The 27,458-nt window shown below is 33.8% G+C and overlaps 1 protein-coding gene and 1 long non-coding RNA gene across 2 annotated transcripts in view; both read right to left on the reverse strand.

Annotated features, from left to right (window-relative positions):
- LOC140636377 (uncharacterized) overlaps window positions 1–27,458 on the reverse strand; it is a 499,328-nt gene that overhangs the window by 37,383 nt on the left and 434,487 nt on the right. The gene's annotated exons all lie outside the window — the stretch shown is intronic.
- LOC140636614 (uncharacterized) overlaps window positions 1–27,458 on the reverse strand; it is a 55,655-nt gene that overhangs the window by 21,598 nt on the left and 6,599 nt on the right. The window contains exon 2 of the long non-coding RNA XR_012033839.1: window positions 26,785–27,172. This is a non-coding gene — a long non-coding RNA (uncharacterized lncRNA). The remainder of the gene's footprint in view (window positions 1–26,784; window positions 27,173–27,458) is intronic.

The following is a 27,458-nucleotide window of genomic DNA, read 5'->3' on the forward strand; positions in this document are numbered from 1 at the left end:
TTTGTCTTTATCATGGTATCTAGCAGCATTATTGTGCTGTGGCTAAGTACTGACTTTTTACTTATCCTGCTTGTGCTTTTTAAAGCTTTTTTCATCTGCAGCTTTATATCTTTCAACAATATTGGAAAAATTTTGGCCCAGTTTTTTCAAACACTGATGTTCTCTATCCATCTTCTTTTTTGATGTCTCCAATCCACATGCTATGCTTTGTCATTTTTCTAGTATTATTTTTCCTATGTATCTGTACTCTTTTCTAAATTTTTTAAAGCTTTGATTTATTTGGAGAAAGAGAGTATGGAAGCAGAGGAGACATGCAGAGGGAGAAGGAGAGAGAATTTAAGCAGACTCCACACTGAGCACAGAGCCAAATGCAGCGCTCCATCCCTTGACCCTGAGATCAGGACCTGAGTCAAAATCAAGAGTCAAGTACTCAACCAACTGAGCCACTCAGGCACTTCTTTTCTAAATTTTCTGTATCCTTGAGCATGGATATTTTCCAAAGAAGCAACTTTTGGTTTCTTTGCTACTTAAACTTTTTGCCTGTTTTGTATCTCAATGATTTTTTTATCTTTAGGATTTTATCCATTATTTGGTTTTAGTTTAACTTTTTTTCTTGTTTCTTAAAGTGGAAGCTTAATTTAAAAATTCCTTCTTTGCTCACTTAAGCACTTAAAACTATAAATTTCTCTCTGAGTGCTGCTTGAACTGCAGCCTGCAAATGCTGATATGTTGCATTTTCACTTATATTCAGCTCAAAATATTTTCTAATTTTCCTTGTGACTACTTTTTTCACCTATGATCTATTTCTAAGTGTAGGTTTAATTTCTAAATATTTGGGGAATTTTCATCTATCTTTCTGTTATTAGTTTTCATTTAAAAATATTGTAAAGAAAGACCATACTCTAATGTCAATGAGGCTTATTCTTTAATTTATTTTTTTTTTTGGTGTTCAATTTACCAACATACAGAATAACCCCCAGTGCCCGTCACCCATTCACTCCCACCCCCCGCCCTCCTCCCCTTCTACCACCCCTAGTTCGTTTCCCAGAGTTAGCAGTCTTTACGTTCTGTCTCCCTTTCTGATATTTCCCACACATTTCTTCTCCCTTCCCTTATATTCCCTTTCACTATTATTTATATTCCCCAAATGAATGAGAACATATAATGTTTGTCCTTCTCCAATTGACTTACTTCACTCAGTATAATACCCTCCAGTTCCATCCACGTTGAAGCAAATGGTGGGTATTTGTCATTTCTAATAGCTGAGGAATATTCCATTGTATACATAAACCACATCTTCTTTATCCACTCATCTTTCGATGGACACCGAAGCTCCTTCCACAGCTTGGCTATTGTGGCCATTGCTGCTATAAACATCGGGGTGCAGGTGTCCCTGCGTTTCATTGCATCTGTATCTTTTGGGTAAATCCCCAACAGTGCAATTGCTGGGTCATAGGGCAGGTCTATTTTTAACTCTTTGAGGAACCTCCACACAGTTTTCCAGAGTGGCTGCACCAGTTCACATTCCCACCAACAGTGTATGAGGGTTCCCTTTTCTCCGCATCCTCTCCAACATTTGTGGTTTCCTGCCTTGTTAATTTTCCCTTCTCACTGGTGTGAGGTGGTATCTCATTGTGGTTTTGATTTGTATTTCCCTGATGGCAAGTGATGCAGAGCATTTTCTCATGTGCATGTTGGCCATGTCTATGTCTTCCTCTGTGAGATTTCTCTTGTCTTTTGCCCATTTCATGGTTGGATTGTTTGTTTCTTTGGTGTTGAGTTTAATAAGTTCTTTATAGATCTTGGAAACTAGGAATAAACCTAACCAAAGACGTAAAGGATCTATACCCTCAAAACTATAGAGCACTTCTGAAAGAAATTGAGGAAGACACAAAGAGATGGAAAAATATTCCATGCTCATGGATTGGCAGAATTAATGTTGTCAAAATGTCAATGTTACCCAGGGCAATATACACGTTTAATGCAATCCCTATCAAAATACCATGGACTTTCTTCAGAGAGTTAGAACAAATTATTTTAAGATTTGTGTGGAATCAGAAAAGACCCCAAATAGCCAGGGGAATTTTAAAAAAGAAAACCATATCTGGGGGCATCACAATGCCAGATTTCAGGTTGTACTACAAAGCTGTGGTCATCAAGACAGTGTGGTACTGGCACAAAAACAGACACATAGATCAATGGAACAGAATAGAGAACCCAGAAGTGGACCCTGAACTTTATGGTCAACTAATATTCGACAAAGGAGGAAAGACTATCCACTGGAAAAAAGACAGTCTCTTCAATAAATGGTGCTGGGAAAATTGGACATCCACATGCAGAAGAATGAAACTAGACCACTCTCTTTCACCATACACAAAGATAAACTCAAAATGGATGAAAGATCTAAATGTGAGACAAGATGCCATCAAAATCCTAGAGGAGAACACAGGCAACACCCTTTTTGAACTCGGCCACAGTAACTTCTTGCAAGATACATCCACGAAGGCAAAAGAAACAAAAGCAAAAATGAACTATTGGGACTTCATCAAGATAAGAAGCTTTTGCACAGCAAAGGATACAGTCAACAAAACTCAAAGACAACCTACAGAATGGGAGAAGATATTTGCAAATGAGGCTTATTCTATGGGATAGATGTTATAGAGAGTGTATTCTACTATTGTTGGGTGGATTGTTCACTAAATATCAGTTAGATCAAATAATTGTTATTTTTTTCAAGTTTTCCATAAACTCTTAAATTTTCTAATTGTTCTATTAATTATTATTCTATCAATTAATCATGGACATATATTTCTCCTTTTAATTATGTCATACTTTTGCTTCATGTATTTTAAATTCCTTGTTGGGTGCATACACACCTAGTGCTGTTATAGCCTAATGACTTAACCCTTTATAGTTGTTATTTTATTTTATTGATAATTACTTTATTTACTTTTTGATTTAACAAAGCACTCCTACAACTTTATAGTTTTCTTATATAAAAATTATGAATGGGATTTGGTTTTTCATCTAGTCTGAATATCCTCTCTTTTAATTGTTTAGCCATATACACTTAATATAATAATCAATATGGATGGGCTTAAGCTAACATCTCCCTTTTTACTTTTTATTTGTTTCATATATTTTTATTGTCTTCATTCCTTTGTTTCCTTTGTTTGATTTTTTATGATTTCATTCTATCTATACTACTAGTTTGTTTTCTGCTATACTGCCTTTATTTAAGTGGTTGTTTTATGGTTGAAAATATGCATTCTTCAGAGAATTCCTTTTAGTAATATTAAACAGCTTCTTGAGTAACTGAAGAATCTCACCAGAGTATACTTCCATTTCTACTTTTCTTTCATTTGTTTATCATTGTCATACTTTATTTACATATGTTATAAACCCCACAATATATTGTCATTATTTTTTATTTTGAAATTCAATTATCTTTTTAAAGATTTTAAATGAGAAAACTTTTTCATTATTTATGTATTTATTGTTCCTAAGTGCTCTTCATTATTTTGTGTAGGTTAAAGTTTCCATCTATTTATCATTTCAGGGCTGCCTGAACTTCCTTTTACATGTCTCACACTGCAGGTTTGCTGGTGATGAATTCTTTCTGGTTTCATTTGTCTGAAAAAAATGTTCACTTTTGAAAGATGCTTTCACTAGATATAAAACTTATGGGTATTACAAGTTGAAAGGCTTTTTTCTTTACATTTAACAGGTAATATTCTATTGTCTTTTGGTTTCTATAATTTCTGATGAAAGTATACAATAATTCTTATCATTATTCTTCTGTGTTTTTTTCTCTGGATGCTTTATCACTTGTTTTCAGCAATTTTATTGTGATGTTCATGATGTGCTTCTTATTAAGTTTATCCTGCTTCGGTTTGAATATGAGGGTTTATATATTTTCAAATCAAATTTGAAATATCTTCAGTGATTACTTTTTCAAACATTTTTCAATCTCTTATGTCTAGAAATCCAATTGCATATATGTTACACTACTCAATAATGTCTCATAAGTACTGAGTCCCCATTCGTTTTGTTTTGCCTTCTCCTCCTGTTTATTTTGGCTATTTTCCATTGCTATGTCATCAAATCGATGAACTTTTTTTTTTTTTCTGCAATGCCTAATCTCTTGTTAGTCCCATCTCTTGAAAATGTTAGATTTTTATTGTTTTAGATTTTTATTGTTTTTTATTGATTTCTGTTTTTTTAGATTTTTATTGTTTTCTGTTTCTAGTCATTCTTCTTCTTTCTAGTCATTCTTCTAGTTATTTTAGATTTTTATTGTTTTCTATTTCTAGTCATTCTTCTTTCTAGTCATTCTTCTCTGCCTAGCAAAATTTTATTAGATATCATATATCATAAGCTTTATATTGTCAAATACTGGATTTTGTTTTATTCCCTTTTTGTATTTTGGATGGTGTTCTACAAAACAGTTCACTCACTTGTGGCCTAATTTGATCATTTGGAAGCCTTATTTATTATATTTTAGAGTGGATCTAGATCTATCATGATTTTGATAATGTCACTCTGAGCCAGCTGGTGGGAAATTAAATAGTCCATTGAATTGTATGAACTGGAAATTTTTTGGCTTAAAGTACTCCAGTAAATTTCTTTTCCTTGGGATTCATTTTTAGCCAGATTTATGTACTTTATCTTATGCATACACAGATTTCTATTGGACCACGCCAATGTCTGAAGTTATTACTTAGCTCCAAAATGTCTAATACTCTGCCTTGCAAATTTTAGAAGCCTTGATTTTCCCATCTTCTAATCTCTGTCTCATTCAGAGATACATCATAATTTTTTTTTTGTTTTCCCTCCCTTTTTTATGTACCAGAATTACTTTCATTTAGAAAGCTAGAGTGATTGCTGGGCATAGCTCATTTATTTTCATCCTCCCAATGGCCAACAGTTCTGTACCTATTTTCAAATAGCTGAAAATAATTGTTTCATCTAATTTTTTCCTGTTTTCTAGGTATTTAATGCAGGATGATGAATTGAAATTCTATCATTCTATCATGGCTGAAACTGAAATCCTACAGTCAATATATATATATTTTTAATATTTAATATTTATAATTTATATAATTATATTATTAAATTTAATAATTTAATATTTATATATTTATATAAATATATATTTTTACTGATAAATCTATATATATAGAGAGAGAGAGAGCACTGATTTAACTCCCACTCCATTAGTCTTATCAGCTATGTCTATATCCTATTATATTTAAGATTTATTTCTTTATTTGAAAGAGAGACAGAGAGAAGCAGACTCCTCGCTGAGTGCAGAAACCAACGCTGCTTAATCTCATGACTCTTAGATCATTATCTGAGCCAAAATTAAGAGTCAGATGCTTAACCAACTACCCAGCCACCCAGGTGCCCCTGTAAAACCATCTACTGACTTCTTAACTTCAGTGATTTAATTTTATAGTTATAGAATATCCATGTAATTCTTATTTGTTAATTCCATTTTGTGTCAAGTACTCCAGAGAATTTTTATTTTCTTAAAAGTGTTAATCACATGGGCACTTTGATGGTTCAGTGGTTGAATATCTGCCTTTGGCTCAGATCGTGATCCCAGGATTCTGGGATCAAGTCCTGCATTGGGCAGAGAGCCTGCTTCTCCCTCTACCTATGTCCCTGCCTTTCTCTCTGTGTCTCTCATGAATAAACAAATAGAATCTTTTTTAAAAAGTGTTAATCACAGATATTTTCAAATTATACACCTTACGTTTCAGTATTTCATTATCTGTGGGTCTCTTTCATTTCTTTGTTTCTTTCTGGGATTTTGTTCATTTTTACCCTATCTTCTAATGTATGGAATTTTTTCCAACTGAATTCTAGACATAGAATATAAAGATTTAGGGACTCCAGTGATGTTATAATATTTTTTCCAAGCAGGAAATGTGAGTAGGACTGATCATCTTGTTTTTATTAGAAACCAAGATGGTCAAAACTGGGTGCCAAAATTTGTGAGGTCTGGTCTATTTCTGACTTAACTTTACCTAGAACATAGCCCTTCTAAGTTCTCAGCAAAAACCTAGGTTTTGTTTGTTTTTGTTTGTTTGTTTGTTTTTCAGGGTCTCTTCTCCTTGGCAGGATTTAACCTCTATATTTATCTGTCAATTTACCAAAAACTCTGCTTATTCCTCTTGACTTCTTGGATTCCTATCCCTTGAAGTTTAGGAATCTGCAAATCTCTCAAGAGGAACAGCAACAGAGAATCTCAATTTCAGCTTAGTATGTTTTCCTTTTTCCTCAGGTCTTCGCCCTTCAAAACCTGCCTACTTTGGTTTCTTTCAATGGGCTACTTTTTGTGTTCCATCCAGTTTTTATATTGTTCTCAGTGAAAAATTGCTCTGATAACCAGATACTTTATCCATTCAAGAAAACAATTCAGCATATCTTACAGACTTTTGGGCTATAAGACAATGATTTACATATTTGTCTTTTTTCCATTGCTAGATTATGAGTTTCTTACAGGCAAGGACTCTGACATCTTTCGTTGTTCAGGGACTGAGAGGTGTAAATAATTATTAAGGCTTTCAGTTACATCTCTTATTGCCCTCAAAAAAATAACTACTACATACTTCTATTCTGAGCTACTTAATCTACCTTTCTACCTACTACTTTCCCAATTGCTAATATTATCCATAATTCTATCCCCTAATATATCCCCAATTTTTAAAACATTGCTTTAAAATAGTTTATGATTTTTTTCTTTCCTGACCCTAACTAGGTGTGATTGGAACATAATATATCATCACACAGCAAACATACTCTCAATGTCCTGTTCAATGATGGATGTTTTAAGTGAAAAGTCAGTATTCTTTCTTCCTCAAACAGACTGTGACCCCCTTGACAGCAGAAGATGTCCCTTTTGCTTAGCATATATTCCCTTAGAAAATGAATTCAACATGTAAAAGTGGTAGTCTAAGACAGATGGACTTGGTCATCTGCAAATCTTAGAAACTGGACTAAATTATTTTTGAGTTGGATGGGCATAAACCGTAATCATATAGAATTAATGAAACGCCTCCACTAATGTAAGCAAAATGAAAACTTTTCATAATTTAAGCTCTTATTAATGCTTGCATTTACCTTCATATCTCTAGAATCTGCTGTCTCATGTGAAGATACCTACCTTTTAATAGAACTTGATCTCTAAGGTGAAGTGTATTCAGAAATGTTAGTCTTTATGTGTAAGTATTTCTAAGCATTGAAGTTCACATAAAATGAACCTTTAATCAGTAATTTATTGAGTAATTATACTCAGTAAACATATAGACACATAGAGAGTAAAATATCAGTGTCACTGTTCACTCACATGCAAATAGTGATTGAAACAATTCCTATTACTTCACTTAACATTCAGAACTGCATTATATATACCCCCATCCTATCTCCACCTATTAGAACAAAGACATAAAATCTTTAAAAATTATATCAGTCTTTAAATGTTAGCAAACGTCCTTTCTGAACGTCACTTTTATACAGTTCAGCATCATTTGTCTGGTATAAATTTTTTTAATTACCAAAAAATAAAAGATGAAAACACCTGCACAAAAGAATGCTCAATCCAACTAGTAGACCAAAAAAAAAAAAAAGTAAATATGGCACAGTAGGAGAATAAAGCTTCTGGGGAAAGAAAGCAAAGCTGTGTGACAGATGGAAAGGTCTCAATGGATGAATGGTACTACTACAAATAAGTAGCAGGCAGCCAGAGGGAATCAAATAATGATTATGGAAGAAAAATGAGGGTTAAAAAAGATGAAAAAAATGTTTTGACTCAAGCTAAAGATTCTATATTAATAAAATTTCCTATTTTAAAAATATATTTAATTATACATCCACAAAAGGTAGAAAATAATTCATGTCAAATAGAGTAGACAGCTGACAAGTGAACCAGTATAGACAATATAAAAAGCTCAACATGTCCTTGGAGAGGAAGGAATGCATTCCACAATTTGTACTGGCATGCCCCCAAACCTGAACAGATTACTTTCTGACGATCAATATCTGTAACCACCAGAGGCCTGTTAGAGAGTTTTTAAAAAATCAGCTTCAAAGAGACCTGGTCCCCAGCTTACATTTTATTTTTGCCAGTGGGTGCTGAGGTAAGAGTTTTGGACAAGGCTCATTTTTCTTCACTTTATAGGGCTGTGTATTGAATATGAAGCACCCTAGCATGTTCTCAGGCTCTAGTCAGCTGGATTCAGGCCCTGTTTGTGGACACTGTGAAAGAGGACCAATACTCCACCAACTTGAAATCTGCCTGTGCATATCGCTGGCCACACTTTAGTTGGGTTTCAAATAGTAAGTGCTTATTCATCAATCTGATTTTAGTGTCAAGTATAAATAGAGTATTTTAAGTGTTGTTATAGTTACTTGACTTGAAAACCTAGAGTATTTCTTCCTTTCTTATTTCTGTAACATACTCAAATATTAGTAACTCAAAGCAATATTTTCCTGACATCTCTCTACCCATTATAAAATAATTAAAAATTGATTTCTAATAGTACAGCATACTAAAAACAAACATCAAAAAAGTCCACATAATTTCCCCATGCTTTACCAATAGGTAAAATACTCACATTAGTCTAAACAACTGTTTCCAAAATGTAGTCTGAAACATTGTAGCTTGAGATATTCTCATGTTACATGTTAAATAATTAGTCATATTTGGGCATTTTGTACATTCTACCCTCCTTTCAAAAATCGATAACATATAGGAGCAAAGAACCTACTTAATTTTATAAAACCCAGTGGCTCTTAAATGGATTTTAATCAGAAGAAATTTGAAATCCTGAAAAACATTAGGGTACATATATTTGGTGGTGTTTGCCAAAGTTCTGCCTTGGGCTTCACTCAAATTCATTTGATCATTTCCCTCTTGACTAAATTTTTTTTTCTAAGTATTGAAGATGAAGACTACCGAGAAGACAGAGGGTGATATTTCTTCTACTTCTCATTTAATATCCAGAACCTATCTATCTGAATAAATAACTACAAGGTAGAGGGTAATGGAGGGGAAGAGAAAAGTCTCCCCTGTTATATGTTTGCATACTACCCATTTCTCCTAAATGCTTCTCCATCTCCAAGTGACTGTGTTATTAAAAGCAAACTGAAGCATGATGAATGAGAACAACTGCAGCCTTTAATCACAAGGTTCTAGCATTTCAGTAGTGTTTGTGGGTGTATGGAGTAGTGAAATCATTGGAGACTTAAACAATTGGATTAGAAAAGGTCCTAAAATGAAGGCTGGAGAGATTTCAGAACAGGAATCTGATTAACTAATGCACAAAATGCAAGTGAACTCTTCTGATTAATAAACAAAAGTGTATATGATCTGGATTGTGATAGTAAATAAAGTAGGCAAATAATCAATGAGAGGGTCCATATTTAAAAAATAAAGAGGCAATTTTATATAAATTTCAGATTGTCTTATTCTTTATCTTTTATATCATTATTCCCTAAGAGGTTCTGCAAAAATCCAGTCAAGTAAAACAAATTGCAAATGCACTGAATGTGTCATGTCATACTTGAACATCCTTAATGCAAATTGTCATAATAAAGGTCCTGAGAAGTCCTGTAATGCAGAAAGTTATTAAACTTTGTTTGTTTTCTCCAACCTATTTGACCTGGGAGCCATACTTATATAGTAAGCCTACCAATGCCATAGGTTTTACTTTAGGACATAGTTTTCTATTGTTCCTAGCAGATTATGCTCATAAGGCTATGGAAACATTAAAAAAAAAAAGCTTGCAATGGTTAGGAGAGTATCAAGTGGTAATATATGAAAGAAATATTTCTTAAAATATGATCGAGAAAGTCCTAAGCTTCCTCCAAACCCTTTGAGACTCGATGAAGTCAAAGCTCTTTTAATAATACTGACTTCTTGGAGGAGATTCTTTTTAATCTGAGCATTGACAGCATGTACCAGGTAGGCAAAAAAGTTGGAGAGGGAGAGTATCAAGGAGAGAGTTTCTGGGCAGAAAGAACAACATTTACAATGGCATGCTGAGTGTAGAGTGAGGGAGTACAATCACTTCTACATGCCTAGAGACAAGTGGACACACATAGTAGGAAAAGTTGACGCTAGAGAAGTTTAGGAATAGGGAACAAAGGATCTCAACTTCTATCACCTAAGAAAAAGTTAGTAAAAAATGTCAAAAAGATACTTTTAGGTCTTAGCTACATTATTCTTACAGAATTGCAGAAAAGACTTAAAGATGGAAAGACTAGAGGCAGAGAAACCATGTGGACTCTGCAGTTATGCAACAACCATAGCTCAAATTGATAAGAAATATCCTTCCTGACCTGGTGACTTATACAGTGAACCCAAATGGAAGCTCTGCATCACTTCGAGAAATTACCACCTTAAGAGAGAGATAGGTAGGGAAGCCAGGACAAGAATTAGAAGGGTGAGTTAGAAAATTTTTGGTAATTATAATTTTTGGTTACCAATACCAATCATTTAGAACCTCTTTAAAATTTTGAATAGATTCTCACAAGAGAATTGTCAAAAGTGAGAGTGAAGCTGAACAATTAGAACTAAGTGATATTTGGGGAAACGGATTTGATATAGATATTGGGTAAGAATTTTAAGTCATTTTGCATTAAAGAATTAAAGGGGTAAATCATTGTTAAAATATGAGCAAGAGGGGTGCCCGGGCGGCTCAGTCTGTTAAGCGTCTGCCTTCAGCTCAGGTCATGGTCCCTGGGTCCTGGGGTCTAGCCCAGTGTTGGGCTCCCTGCTCAGCAGGGAATCTGCTTCTTCTTCTTCTGTGCCTCCCCAATGCTCATTCACTCTTTCTTTCCAGTAAATAAATAAATAAAATCTTTAAAATAATATGAGCAAGCTATTAAAATAGATTTTGTGAAATAAATAAGATATTAGAATAAAAAAGTGTCCAAATACATTATAAACAGAAACAATCATATCAATTTAATCCCTAAAATATGCCACTCTATATAGTGTGCTCCTGGCAGTCACCTTGTATACTTAAAAAAAAATAATAAATAAAAAGAACCACTTAGTAATCACCTAAGTCCAAATTGACAGCCGAGTTAAGGGATACTGAAATTAGATTAATTACTAATTACTAACTAGAAGAAATATGGATTTTTTGAGGGAATAATATTTGTTTCTGATATCTCTCCCCTAACAAAAAGGTATTTGAATTGACATGAGCAAAGCCAAGGCAGTCTGGAAGAAACAAATAGACACAAGAAAATGGTGTCAAGCCCCTCCCATCACCACTTCTTATCTGCACAAGTAGAGTTTGCTTAGAATCAGTCCAAGAGCAACTGTCTACAATTTGTAAGAGGGTGTTTGTAAGAAGGTGCTAGGTTTAAGCAGGTATTAAGTTAGAAATAAGGTTAGTTAGCAGTATGAATGAATGAATGAATGAATGAATGAATAAATAAATAAATAAATAAATAGCAAAAATGAGGTTATTAATTTTTCTTAGTAAGCTCTTCATGGGAAAATAGATTGATGCATAATGTTCTAGAGGGCTCATAGAATATCTGAAGCCCATCCATCAAACTTATAAGATTCCAAGTACTCTCTATTAGAAATTCACATATCTTAGCAAACTAGAAATAAAGGGGAAATTCCTCGACTATAATGAAGAACATCTACAAAAAAAACTACTGCTAACACCATACTTAATGCTGAGAAATGAGGATATTTCTCATAAGACCAAGAATGATGTCCCAGCTCACCAGACCTTTTCAACATTCTTCTGGAAGTCCTAACTAATGCAATAAGACAAAAAAAAAAAAAAAGAAAGAAAAAGAAAGAAAGAAAGAAAGAAAGAAAGAAAGAAAGAAAGAAAGAAAGAAAGAAAGAAAGAAAAGAAAAGAAAAGAAAAGAAAAAAAGAAAAGAAAAGAAAAGAAAAGAAAAGTATATATACTGAAAAGGAAAAAAATAAACTGTCTTTTTACAAATGATATGATTGTCTATGTAGAAAATCTAAAAGAATCAACAAAAATACTGGGAGTAATAAAAGATTGCATGATACAACTTAATAGACAAAAATCAATTGCTTTCTTATTTACCAACAAGTAGAATTTGAAATTAAAAACACAATGCTATGTACACTAGCATTCCTCAAAATGAAATAGTTAGGTATAAATCCAAAAAAATGTGTATAAGATCTATATAAGGAAAACTATAAACTCTGATAAAAAAAATCACAAAGTTTCTCTGATTTAAAAAATATATTTTTTTGTTAACTGATAGACTCAATATTGTCAAAATATCAGTTTTTCCCAATTTCATCTATGGATTCAATGTAGTCTCAATTAAAATCCCAGCAAGTTATATTGTGGATATTGACAAACTGATCCTGAAGTTAAATGAAAAACCACAGACCTGGAATAGAAAACACAATATTGAAAGAGAAGAGCAAAGTTGGAATCCTGATACTAGTTGACTTCAAGATTTACTATAAAGCTCCAGGAATGAAGACAGTATGGTATTAGTGAAAGAACAGACAAATTATTTACTAGAAAAGAATGGAGAGACCATAAATATACTCCCATTAAATATAGTGAACTGGTCTTTCACAAAGGAGCAAATGCAATACAATGGAGCAAAATAAAATGCACGCATATGAACTAGGAAAATAAAAGTGAATGAAACAATTGAAACTTTTGTAGGACTCTTTCATTTGACAAAGGGTGATATTGATATTACTCTTTCCAGGTAAGGGTAATCAAAGCCATGTTAAGATATACAAAAAAGCAGGGGCACCTGGTCAATGGGTTAAGAATAATAACTTGGTTTCAGCTCAGGTCATGATTTTGGGGTCAATAGCTTGGGGCAGTGGGTCAAGCTCCCCTCCACTCCACATCAGCACAGAGAGAGGCACAGAGACTGCTTATCATTTTCCCTCCCCACTACACCTTCCCCAACTCACTCATGTGTGCATGGCACATGCAGACTCTTATAAATAAATAAATAAATAAATACATACATACATACATACATACATACATAAAATCTTTGAAAAAAAAGATTTACAGAAAAGCAAACACCATTGTCCTTGCATAGCATTTAGTGTAAATATTTAAAAGCAAAATTTTCCTTAAAATTTACATCAGTCTGGTATAATACAGTTTAACCAACTCATTCCATTTTATCCCCTGTAGAATTAAAAAACAGCTGGTCTCCAATCTATATTGAAAAGTGTGTAATGTTATGGAAGACATTTATAAGTTTACCTGCTGCTTTTTATAAATAGCCTAAACAAAAAGCAGCCCCATGTATTATTTTGGTAAACAGAAGAAAATACTTTTTTAAAAAAGATTTTATTTATTCACGAGAGACACACACACACACACAGAGGCAGAGACACAGTCAGAGAGAGAAGCAGGCTCCATGCAGGGAGCCCAATGTGGGACTCGATCCCTGGATTCCAGGATCACGCCCTGAGTCAAAGGCAGATGCACAACCACTGAGCCACCCAGGCATCCCAGAAAATACTTTTTTTAGATAAAAGTTAAATACACCATAATAAAAAGAGAGTATTATATAGCAAAAGAATTTACTGATTAAGTAGATCTACAGTACTCTGATTATTGAAAAAATAATTTTTCCTTCTTAGTATATAGTAAGTACATAAATATTAGAAAAAATGAATTAATATACTCTAATAACTTGGAATTCTGCTATATCATCATCATCATCACCATGGCTATAATCAGCATTACCATCATAATCCTATCATGCAAAGTTACTTGAGTTCAGCTCTTCACACCTCCATTAGATGCTAGAATAAATAGCTAGTAGCCTCTGACTCCTGCAATGATTTTTAATATTTCCCTCCATTTTGACACACCTAAGGGAACCCACACTCCCATGACAGAAAAGTGGGCAAGTGGCTTTGCATAGCAAAGCTTCTTGTGTCTTCTTGATCTTAAAGGTGGTGCTTTCAACATTTTCTCATTTAACATATTTGCTTTGAGGTTTTGTAGATATCCTGTGTTAATTTCTGGAAATCCGTTTTGTTCCTAGTTTACTAAGAATTTCTATCATATTAAATTTTATCAAATGCTTTTTTGTGGGATCCTGGGTGGCCCAGTCGGTTAAGTGTCTGACTTTAGCTCAGGTCATTATTCCAAGACCCTGGAGCCAAATCTGGCTCCCTGCTTTAGCAGGGTCTGTTTCTCCCTCTCCCTCTGTACTCTCAATCTCTCTCTCTCTCTCTCTCTCTCTCTCTCAAGTAAATAAAAAATCTTTTTAAAAAAAGGCTTTTTTTTTTGTATTTGAGATATGATTCTACCATTTATCCCCTTTAAGCTGTTAAAGTTATAATTATACTAATGAGTTTTCTAATGTTTAACAATGTTTTATTTCAAATCCAACAAATCCAACATGACCATTATGTATAGTTTTTATACATTACTGGTTTTGGTTTGCTTAGGAATTTTGCATCTATTTTCATGAATAATCAGCCTGTAATTTTCCTTTCTTGCTACTGATTTTTCATTAAATAATTTTTATCAATGCATTTTAATAACTTATTGATATAAAATTATTCACCAGTATCTTATTCTGTGTTTAATCGCTCCTATATTGTAGTTATACCCCATTTTTATTCTTTAATTTACTTTCAAAAGCACTTTGTTCCTTTTTAATTTTTTCCAGAGTTTTGTCTATTTTAGTAGGTTTTTAGGTGTTTTTTAATCCTAATATTTATCTTCTATAACATTTATTTCTGTTCTTATTTCAGTTCCGTTCTCCAATCTTTTCCTGTTTCTTTTTTCCTATAACTTCTCATCATTTTAGCTAAATTCCAAAAGTTTTGATATATAGTATTTTTTAAATGATTCAGTTTTAAATATTCGATACCTATTATGAGTTATAGTTTCTGTTTCTTACAGTTTCTGTTGTTAATTACTAACTCAATTACCTAAATTTTAAATAATAAAATAGACTTGTAGATTTGACTTGGTAGTTTTGTCAATATTTCTTCAAACACTTTGAGGTTACACTATTAAGTTCAAAACAATTACAAGAGATTTTCCTGAGAAAAATCTCCTGATTTTTCCTGAGATTTGAAACTTATTATTATGAAACAATCTTCTTTATCTGTGTGATGCTTCTTGCCTTTCTATTTTGTTTGAAATTAATGTAATTATCCAGCTTTCATATGATTAGACTTTATCTGGTATATAATTTGTCCTCCTTTGAATTTTATATTTCTCTATAAAGTTCTGATGTGCCTTTGTAAACAGTATACAGCTAGATTCTTTTTAACAGTTTGAAAAAATCTTTGTTTTTTAACTAGACAGGTTACTCCATTTACATGTTTTATTATTTTTTCTATTTGCTTCACTATTTCTCTATTTATTCCACCTTTATTTTGGAATTTTTTTCTTTTTTAACAAAGCAGGAATATCATGATATGTAAAAATATGTTTTATAAAATAATCATAACTGATGCTCTACATTAACCACTTTATATACATCATCCCATTTAATGCTTATAACAACCATGAGACATAGTCACTGCTATTTCTATTTTGCAGTTAACAAAACTGAGGTGGGAGTTATAACTCAATTTGTACAAATTAAAACAGAAGTATTTGTATTAGTTCTATGGGACTGTAAGCACAAATATTTAACTATATTTATAAAATAAAGTTAGCAAAGACATCTAATTAGAAGGACATAACTAGATCAACAATGGATAAAGTGCTAGGAGGAGACAAAATGAAATCAGCAATATAATTCTCAATTATTTTCATTCTTGTGTTCAAAATGAAACATCCCTAATTATTCTTTTTTTGGGTTAACCCTAAGAGACAAATTTCTTCCTTTAGGACTTAGTGAATGAACATGCGACAAAGTTGGCTGTAGATGTTTAACTTAATTCCTAGACCCAATTCCAAAGTGTGTGTGTGGAGGGTGAGTGGCTTCCCCATAACAATTCAATTCCAATACTCTCTACCAGAAGATAGGTTGAAATTCCATAGATTAAGGGTTCAGTCCTACAAGACTGCCACCCCACACATACACTTCAGATACCAATTACAAACCCAGCTTATTACTTGTGCTTCTGACCTACCAGCAACAAATTAGAGGTTCCTGTGACCAACTCCCTGGACTTCAGATACCAGTCACAAGTCAAAGTTGTTACCTGTACTTCTGATCGACTATAAATCAGATGTTTCTATAGCATCTTGCTTTGGTTCCATTAATTGGCTTGAGTGGCTCTTAGAACTCAAATAACCTATCTACTCCCCAGATTACCAGTTTATTATAAAAGGATACAACTCAGAAATCATCAGATGGAAGAGATGCATAGGTCAAGGTATAGGAAAAGCATGCCCCTCTAAGCACGCTACTCTTCCAAATCTCCATGTGTTCACCAACTGGAAGTGCTCCAAACCCAGTCCTTTTGGATTTCTATAAAAACTTTATTACAGGGCAGCCCCGGTGGCTCAGTGGTTTAGCGCCGCCTTCAGCCCAGAGCATGGTCCTGGAGACCTGGGACTGAGTCCCACGTTGAGCTCCGTGCATGGAGTCTGCTTCTCCCTCTGCCTGTGTCCCTGCCTCTCTCTCTCTCTGTCTCTAATGAATAAATAAATAAAATCTTTTTTAAAAAATTGTATTACATGAGCATGATTGTTTAAATCATTAACTGTTGATGATTGAATTCAATCCCCCACCTCTCTCCCCTCCTGGAGGTCAGGAATGGAGTGGGACTGAAACTTCTAAACCTCTAATCACACAATTGACTCCACAGAGGCAACCAGCCCCCAACCATAGGTATTTTCCAAAAATCACCTCATTAATATAAGAAAATACATCTTTATCACTCTCAACAATTAAGAAATTCCAAGGGAAAAAAATAAAAAAGTTAAAAATTTAAAAAATTAAAAAAAAGAAATTCCAAGGGAGCTTTGATTCAGGAAACATGGACAAAGGCCAAATATATATGAAAAATATATATTGGTAATCTAAATAACGAAATACATATATTTCTCATAATATCTCAATACTATAAATATTTTAACACTACTTTGGACTATAATTTGAAGTATATTGAAAAATGTGAATTGAATGCAAACCCTGCTTTCCCGTAGATTTTCTTTAGGTAAGCATAGCCTGTATATCTGTGCCTTGCAATCACTTTTCCAAAGTACACTATAATTTTATGCAATAATCATGTTAAATCATAATCTATGTGCTCAGGCAATAGGGTACCTTGCTTTTGAATTTGCATCTTATTTATTTCTCAGATAAAATCTTTCTAACCTAAGAGTATCCCACAAAGCAGGAATACTTGGTTTCTAGATTCTTGACTTAATCATCTAGCATGTAGAAACTCTTATATAACGTGAGAATGACATTTTCTTTAGAAATACAACCAAAGTGGGGCACCTGGCTGGTTCAGGTGGTAGGGCATGTGACTCTTGATCTCAGGGTTGTGAATTCAAACCCCATGTGGGGTATATTTTTTTATTTTAAAAAAAAGTCTTCTCAGTAGAAATGGAACCAAAGCTTCACCTTGAGATAAGCATAGTGTGATAACCATATTTGAAATAATCGGAGAAAACAGTCATCTTTATTTTGTGAGGTTAAGTACAACATTCCCATATCACACTAGAATTTTTGTAATTACAAGGAAATAAAATTGTTCTAATTTGAAATGATTAGTATAATAATACTGATAAATATTGTTACTATTCAACCTTGGCAGATTCTATATCTATTTAGTTGTGCAATAGATGCCATTCTCCCACCTATAATATTCTTCTTGATTTTTTCCCTAATAATAACTGTGAAACCCTCAAAACCTTATTCCGTAAACCCTCCAACTCTGACCCCTACTTTACTGTCTCTTTTGAACTTTTGATTTTCATTTGTATCATATTTTATATTTTACATCTCTTCATACATGATATTCTAAACATTCTTACAACGCAGCATATATGTCATCTTCTCAGATGAACTGTTAAACTCCTTAAAGGCAGAAGCTTTACTTTCTATTTTATTTTACTATCTGGTACCTTAAAGTACAACTAGAGAAAAAGTTTGAGTGTTTTTCTACTACTTTGTGTTTGTGGCATGCTCTGGAATCTTCAGTATTGGGTGGTATCTTGAAAGATGGAAAGAATCAAAACTACCCTCCATACCCAACAATATCGAGAAATTAGTCATGACTACAACAGAACAATTCACTTACCTAGACTACAAAAAGAGTATTACCATACCACTAGCTCATCCCTTTTTTACTTGAGTTGCTGCTTAAGAACTGTTCATTGAATGGATCCCATTTTTTACATATGAATGAGGTCAGGTTCCTACATGTGAACATAAACATGAAATCCTTCTTGATGTTGACTTAACTCTTTTCCTTGTTTCTTTTCTCCTACTTCCAGGAAATACTCCATTTTTCTCTTATGCTTCTAGAAACATACTCTACCCTGTGGCATGATGGGCCATTTCAATAGTCAGTGTAAGAAAAGATAATATCTTTTTTTATAGAGCATTAATCTTTTCATATTGATTCAAACATGGCAATTCAAAACATGACACATCTTACACAGAGGATGAGAAGTACTCTCAATTGACTCTACAAAAGCATAAACTAGAGCAAAATGTTTGCACTTAAGAACATTAAAATATCAAATAAGAAAACTATAAAACTGTAAAGCACTACAACCAACATACAGCTTTACTCTGAGCAATATAAGAGTAGAGGTGTTTTAGACCTAATACACAGAATTCTAGGTGTAATTCTGTTAAGCAGCTTTACATTTTGCCATTAGAACTATCTCCCCTCTATGTTAAGCTTTAATATCCTTTCAAATGCATTAATGTGTCCCCAGAACAGACTCTCACAGACTCCTGCCTGCTTTGAATATTTCCATTTTAATAACAGCTTCAGATCTTCACTCAGAGCTTTATATACCCCTTACTGTCACAGAGGCTTGTGAAAGACAGAAGGAAACAGCTCGTCATCCACAAAAGTCATCCAATGTACAGTTGTTTGCTTTAGAATACAACCCACAAGAAAATTAAAGGGGAACATCATTTACATTTGATTTTCTCTACCCTTTGTGTTCATCTCTGAATAATTCTAGAGGAATTTTCTAAGTCCCTGTAAGGACTGCTTAAATCTTTTCCTTTCTGAAAGTGGCTATAATTTTATGCTGAAAGAGAGAAGATCTTTCTCTTACAACTTCAAAACGGCAGAGTAGAGGCAAATATGATTTAGACCTTCATGGCATTAGGTCTTATAATCAGTCTCGCTATTCAGTGGCATGGCAGCTCAGTGGTAAAGAATATCACTTTACCAAAGCATCAGGGTCAAAACAACTTTTGTGACAGTAGTGATGGTTCTTCAGAGTTCTCTAAAATAAAAAGTGAGCTTTTAACATTTTGTGAAATTTCTGATCATATCAGTAACCACTGTCATGATTAAGAGAAAGTCCGAAGAGTTGGAGCAATACTAATTTCAGAGTTGGGAGAGAGACATAACTTAAAATAAACTGGAAGAATAGGTCAGACACAGCCTTGAAGATCTATGATGTTTTACATAAAGAAAAATACAAAATTCTAGTAGGCAAGAATGATTGTGAAGACATTAAGAGAGGTAGAAGGGTAGGTAGTGAGTGTAAAATGTGCCCAGAGGACAGATTTTGGGCACATTTTACATTGTTCATATTGTTCAGGCAGAAGTGCCATCCCATTTAATATTCTACCTTCAAAAAATGTGATTTGTCAAAGATGGTAAACTCTCTGATCCCTTACTATCTCTTGGTTAATTGAAAATTGCTAATGAAAACACAAGAAGGCAAGACTACATACTCTTCTTAGCTGATGGCTCACTCTGACACAATCTCAAGAACAGAATTGAGGTTCGATATTATGGAACTGGGCTCCCACCTAGCTGATGTTTTGAAACTAACTTAGTGTGTCACTCATCTTGATGACAATGACCCATTTACAGCATTCAGCTCTCCACCACACATACTACATGATTCCAAAAGATCTTATCTGATTAGTTTTATTTAGTAAGCTAAAAACAACTTTTAATAACCATTTCACTTTAATTAGCATATGTCCTTTAAGAGCTGAGTATCGTTTTGTTTTTGTTTTTTTTTTAAATAAACACTAACTTGGTATTTTGGCTGTTTGGTATATCTAAAAAACCAAATCAGCAACCATTTCTTGAACTCCAAATGTTAGTATCCCGTTGCTTGCCATCTTCATACTGATGTAATACCAAAAGCTCCAACTCAATGGATCCTAAACAAAATTTAACATCTTTATTCCTAATTCTCTAATTTCTTATCTCTTTCTATTAATAATGCTTTATTCTTCCAGTATCCCAGACTCAAATTCTTGGACTTTCCTTTTACTCTTCTCTCTTAAACAAATCTAACATTTTAAGTCTATAATTCTTTCTTCCTGCTCTTTTATATTCTAATTCTTTTATGTTCTTACAACTACTACTATAGCAATGGTCTTCAAAGAACACAAGATGATCTATTGAAGGAGGAAAGCAAATATTAGTTTCTACACACAAAAATATTTTTTTCTATTTTTGCATGTTAAGTAGGTAGATATAGATATATAAATGTATCTATATAAATATACAGTAAATAATAAATATATTAATATGAATGTCTATATATGCATACATCTCTATATATACATATTTATGGCAGGGATGTCTATACCAGGATTTAGAGTCAGTATAGTTATTTCTTCTCAGGGATTGCCCAAGTAGTCAACTGTAAGCTCCTTTGGAAAGGAAATCATGTTTATATACTTCCATATCCTCCATACAGCCATCACAGTAGTAGCCCAGCACAGCTGTAGCATAGTAGACAGCATAGTCTTACACATAGTAGGTACTCAAATAAACATCTATTTAATTAAGTAAGTAATTAAAGTTATGAATAGCAATTCCCTTAACTTCTTCCAAGTTGCACCGCAATTTGTGTTTTCTTAAGACTACTTCTATTTTTAACTACAGTATATACTTGGTAAAGGATTTTACAACTCTCTAAATTAGCCCATGGTGATTACCCCTACTGTGCAATTTACCACTATTTTATTAAAGCAAGATTAAAGATAATACTTCATTGGAAGAAGTAACAGCGGCATTAACCTCTATTTACCTTGACATAATAAAGCTTTAATAAAACATGGGCAAATTGCATTGAGGGGGATAATTATTCCAACATAAAATTTAAAGGGAACTTAATTTCTCATTCTGCATGTTTAGTGCTTTAAGATTAGTGTCATTAATGTCCTTTTTCTCATTTATAGAGGATACATAAAAATATTCAACCCTCTCCAATTTATTTACTTATTAAATAATTCTGAATTTATATCTGAGTTCATAAACATTAGAACACAACTTTAAAATGCAATAGTTTTTCAGGAGTAAATATCCTTCTAGAATGTCAGGGCAGGGAGAGTTTTGTGGGAGAGCTTTTACCCCTAGCCAAAAAAAAAAAAAAAATCATCCTTGTCTAAATTTTTGAGTGTTGAATCAAAGAAGATTCTTGTTTGTTTTATATCCTCTGGCTTTATTACATCAGACAAGCTTCAAAGGAGCAGAGCACATAGGATTGAAAAATAACACAGCTGCATTTTGCAATGGAGAGCTCTGCCTCTGCCTGTGTTTTGTTGTTCATGTAATACTTTTCAATAAACAAAGATGTCAATCAACTCTCTTTGCAACACATCACATTTCAGATTTAAACCACTTCAGACACATCACTGCCCCAAGCTCACACATTTAACAGATAAAAATTCAGCTTTCTGTCAAGGCAAAATGCAGTATTGATTGTAGGTGGTATTTAGGCAAGAGAATGGCAGAACAATATTACCCCTTCATGGTCACACATAGTCCACTATAGAAGCAAAACATATAGTGCATTACACTCCACATAAAATTTTTTTCTAATGCTTAGCATTGATTAATACCCATTTCCAAACACATTCCTAAGAAAGGCTTCCACATGTAGCAAATTGTGAGGGTGGCAGAGGGGGGTTAGGAACACATGATAGCAATCATGAAAACTTTGATCACTTGATTTGATTCTAGTGCTTTGTAAATTAGCATAATTATTCAAACATGCTTCATTAAAAATCATGACTGTACAAGTCCTTCGGTTTAATGATCCAAGTACATACCACGTGAGCTAAGCTTTAAATAAGAATACCAACTTGGGGCTAGGAGGCTATGAAAGAGATGCTTTTCTTAAAATCAAAAGTGCAAAAGAAATTCCAAAACCAAGTCAGGAAAAAAAAAATCTAAAAGGTAGATCAGCAGTGGATGTGGTGAGTTATATTTTTCTATTTATCTTCACATCTATCTGAATGTCTCTTGGGGCCACCAAAGGTTAGTTACCACGTCACTTCTAAGCTACTGAAAGATTGGCATACAATCCCTGTAAATCTCGAACTAATTACATTTGAATTTTAGGTGTCACAGTTAGTTTTGACCTTTGAAGGTTGGCAGAAGAAAAGTTTGACAGTTCTTTAAGTGTTCTCAAATACTAAAAGAGGTTGTTTCAACTTAATGAAAGGAGAGAAAAACTAAATTAGTGATGCCAAAGATATTAATAAGACTACTATTATTGGCACACATTTAATTATGTATCAGATCCCATTTAATAATGATGTCAACTTCATTTAGACTGCAAGCTACATAAGTAAAATAAAGACAGCATACAAGATACTCCATTATTTTGGTTGTTCTATTAATATTAAGTACTAACTCATATTGAATCATGTTTATGGAGTTAAAATACAAAGTATGAGAGGAAAACGTGTTAAATTAATCTGTTCCTAAATCATTCAGATTCTGAAGCATAATGGATAATTACCAATACTCCCTGATTTTATATAGTATTCATGTTACATGGAGTTGGTTAAAGACAGACTGTCACTTTTCATATCACTTTTTTTCTTGCTTTTGACAATTTATATGACATCATCAGAGAGACATTTCATAGAGTTTATAGCAAATTTAAAGTAGATTAAATTTTAGAGGCTAATGTTTTTCAAAGGGTAGTTTATTTAAATCTACAGCTTCATTGCTAGATATATTAAGCGCTGTATGATTAAACTGCAAACTTTCACTGATGGCCTCTTAACACCAAGAAAATAGTCATTAATCTCAGAAATGTAAAATTGATCATTTGCTCTATGCAATGAAATAGCATCAACATCAGGTCACTAGTTACTTTTCAAGTTCACCAATAGTCAGGTGGATCTTGGCCAGGTGCCTAGATCAAGTATTAACAGTGTACCTGTCCAACAGTGATTTGTGAGAGGAAAAATGACAGATGATTTGCTTTAGCCCAATTGAGAAAATGTAGAAGTGACCAAAAGCAACTGGTAAATGAAATCATGTACTAGGAAAATAACTGAATGTGTAGTTCTAAACAGTCTCAGTAATTCCTATGTGAGGTGGCAAAATACAGTTCAAAATTTGTACCCAACCCTTTCTCTATCAGTGGACATATTATGGGATGTTAATAATTATCCACAATCTCCAGGGGAACTCTCCTGCAGAACTATAGCCATGTGCCTAGAGAATTTCAATCTTAAAAAATTAATGCATATCTCCCATGTTAATAATATTATAGCAGTAAACCTCTAAGAAACAAATAAATACTTCTATAAAATAAGTCTGGAAAGAGAAATTAGAAAGTTAAAAACTATGGGTAGTTAAATAGTAAGTGGGAAAAAATTGCAACTTAAATTCTTTGAAGGCAGGGATCATTTTTATTTATCTTTACTGTCACAGAACTATCATAACAGTTACCTTTAAATTTAACCCTCAATAAATAGCTTTTAATTAAATGACCCTCATTTCATCCTTGTCATTTATTCTGGTTTTCTGTGAATAAAATTTAAACATGGTGAATCCAGGTAATAATAGCAGTTCAGCAAATTTGGAGTGTGAAATATAGAAGGAATGTGAATAAGTGACAAAATAATGTCTGCAGATAAATTATTATCTTTGGCTTTTTATGCCATGTTGAGGAATTCAGACTTTCTCCTATAAACAGTGAAAAACTTCTGAAGGATTTTAAATTGGATAATGACATGATCAGTACTGTTTTAGAAGTAGCACTGTTTAGTGAGTAAATGGAGGGTGAATTTAAGCAGGGCAAGACTGATCCTTTGTGAAAGTATTGCATCACTTAAGAAGAAAGATGACCTGAAATAGGGTGAAGATGAATAAAAAGTGAGGAAGAAGGGGTTGGCCAGAAAAAGTTGGTAAAACAAATAAATTACATTTACTGTGCCCTACTAAGTGCCAAGCACTGAACATAGGCCTGAATTAATTCATTTAATACTCACTACAATTGTAGGGGGGAAAGATTATTATTATTATCCCCCATTAAAGATGAGGAAAACTCTATAGTTAGGTAACTTGCCAAAAGTCACAGAGTTGGTAAATGGCAGTGATTGCATTCCAAACACTAGATGCCTGCCTCTAGGCCTCCTTCCTAACAATTGCCTTACAACTTGTAGGTTTCTAGCTTATATAACATGGCAGATCATAATGCTCTCCCTCCACACAATGGGAGTCTGTGAAATAGGAAATAATAGGGTTTCTTAACCTTGGCACTACTGACACTTTGGACCATGAATTCTTTGTTCTGAGAGATTGTCTTGTGCATTATAGGATGTTTAGCACCACCCATGACCTCTGTGGATTAGTGCCATTAGACACCCCCTACGCCCACCCCAGTGATGGTTATGTCTCTGGACATTGCCTAATATCTCCTGGGGACTAAATAACCTTTTATTGAGAACCACTGGCTTATGGAAATGATAAAAATTCCATTTTTGTTAGGTTTTTACATTGACTTTAAGTTCCCTACATCTAGATAGCAATGCCAGCCAATGGCTAAATTCATGGAACCAGAATTCAAGAGGTATTCTGACTAGAGATACAGATGTAGCAAAGAATAATCACATTGCTAATAATTAGATGTGATTTCCAGGGACAATGTGAGACCAACCAAGGGCCAAGAACAACACTGGAGTGCAAGCATTTATGAACTGAACAGAAGAGGAACTAAAGTGAGGATGGGAAGATAGAAGAGAAAGAAGAAAATCAAGGGAAGGAGACATCTTTAAAAATGTCAAATTTTGCATAGTTCAAAGAAATAAATTGGATTTAATTGTTAGTATGTCACTGGTAACTGCTGTGGGAGTCATTTATAATTTTTTCTTAAAATTCTATTATTTTTCCCACACTTCTTTAAGCATTCCTTCTCTGGTTTCATTTATTTCAGTCAGTTCTCAAAGTTTTTAAGAATCAGCTGGTTACACCATCAACTGGCACCCCTTTCTTAAGAAAGCAGCCTCAGGCTAAGACTTGTGCTTTCAAGAATACTACTTCTATTAGATATATCTAACCTCAATGCTACTGAAAATTAGCGCTCCATATTAGAAACTGATTATCCTGGATGATCATGTCCTCTTTGCATAGGAAGTTTGAGGTTGCAATGCAGATAAAGAGAGCAAGAGACCAAGGGAGAGAATCAGACAGGGAGGTGTTGGAATGGCTGAGAATAAAGGCAGAGCTATTGCCTTATCCTTAGAATAAGTCCTAGTTGTATGAGATTGCTGGAACCCTATTTTTCTAATGACCTAAAAGACAAACACACATAGAAACTGGTTCCAGAATTAGGGCTACAAAGGACTCTCAGATGGAATGTGGAACTGTTGGTGGCACAAAGGTAAGACAAAGACCCCTGACAAAGGAGGTCAGAAGCAGGGAGAGCAATCATTCCCTCTGAGTACTTCTCTACAATGGTTGAGATGACAGCTAAGACTAGTATAGTAGTGGATGCTAATTCACTTATGACACATAAGCGAATTTAGAAAGAGGATCACATCTGTTTAATGAGCTAATAGCCCATGGCTCACCTTACCCAACAACTTCACTGCTCTCAGGTCAAAATCTAGCTAAGGCTCTGCCATGGCACTGAGGATACATACAATCCTGGAATCATATTAGCCCATGATTAGCCATGAAAAAGCAGATAATTAAAAGTGTTTCCCTATTATCCCCATGTGTGTTACAGGTAATATGCTTTGTAATTGCTGCATAAGAGTTGTTTTTGAGTTGAGAAGGTACAGATAGGAAGGCTATTTTATACATGTATATGTGTATGTATGTATGTATGTATGGGTTTATCTATTTTGGTAGGAATTTTGATTTTGAGTCACCTCTACTGAGACAGGGACCAACATTGGTTCTTGATCCCATAGGTAGAAAATTTGGGAAAACATGGGTTACTATGTGATTGTGGCTTATAGTCAGCATGCTGAGACCTGTACTTGAAACCATATGTGAAAGCTAACTTTAGAACAAGCTGTACATCCAACCAAATCTTGTTTCCACAAAACTGAATCTCTCACAGCCACATGCAAAACAAGAAAATCTGGAGCTATCTGAGAAAACTCAGGGGAGACTTGGCTACCCTTCCAAGCCCCTATGAAATCCTTCACCTACTATATTCACGACATTTTTTAGGATGAAAGTGGCTTCACATTATGATGTGCAATCCATAAAGAAAGATGTGATTGAGATGCCAAATGGCATTCAAAAGTAAATAAATTTCACCCCGAATGACTTTAAGGAAGGGTCTGGATTTGGAATTAGCAAACTTTGGCCTGCTGGTGAGCTGCCTGCTTTTGTAAATACATTTTTATTGGAACATAGCTATGCCCATTTATTTACCTTTGTCCATGGCTGCTTTCAAACTATAATCACAGAGTTGAGTAGTTGTGACAGTGTCCCATGGTCCAGAACCCTAAAATATTTACTATCTGATCCTTTTAGAAAAAGAAAATGCTGATCCTTGGTGCAGATTAGAGATTTCTGACTGAATCAGGAGAGAACAGACTTGGCTGGTATACCCCAGGACAGGAAATCTGGAGTAGTTTGTGCTGAAATTACTATTTAATAAGATTCTCATCAGACACTCCTAGTTTTGTGCATCAACCGAGATGAGCAGAAGAAAGATGAGCAGCTGCCACTCTAACTGTTCTTCCTGTTTTCTGAACTTATTCAGCCCCAGCATTGGCCTGTGATGTTCCACATTGAAGAGCCAGGCAATCACTGATTCCTGAAAAATATAGCCCAGTGAGTTTGTTTTTGAGAACACTGGCCTTATTCCAGGTGCTTACGTGTTAATGAAGGGAAAAAGGGGATTTCATGGTAAAATAAACATGGGATGGTGAACATGTTTGATTAAACAAAGCTAAACATGTTTATTTACTCCATAATTTTTCAATCTTTAATATGAATGCCTGTGATCCCCAAAAGGATGAAGAAGGTTGACATGTAAATATATTCAAACTTATTTGAGCACAATATTATTTTTCCAGAATACTCAGAAGACTTAAATTTCT

The sequence above is a fragment of the Canis lupus genome, chromosome 7 (assembly GCF_048164855.1).
Source record: "Canis lupus baileyi chromosome 7, mCanLup2.hap1, whole genome shotgun sequence".
Classification (NCBI taxonomy): Eukaryota; Metazoa; Chordata; class Mammalia; order Carnivora; family Canidae; genus Canis; species Canis lupus.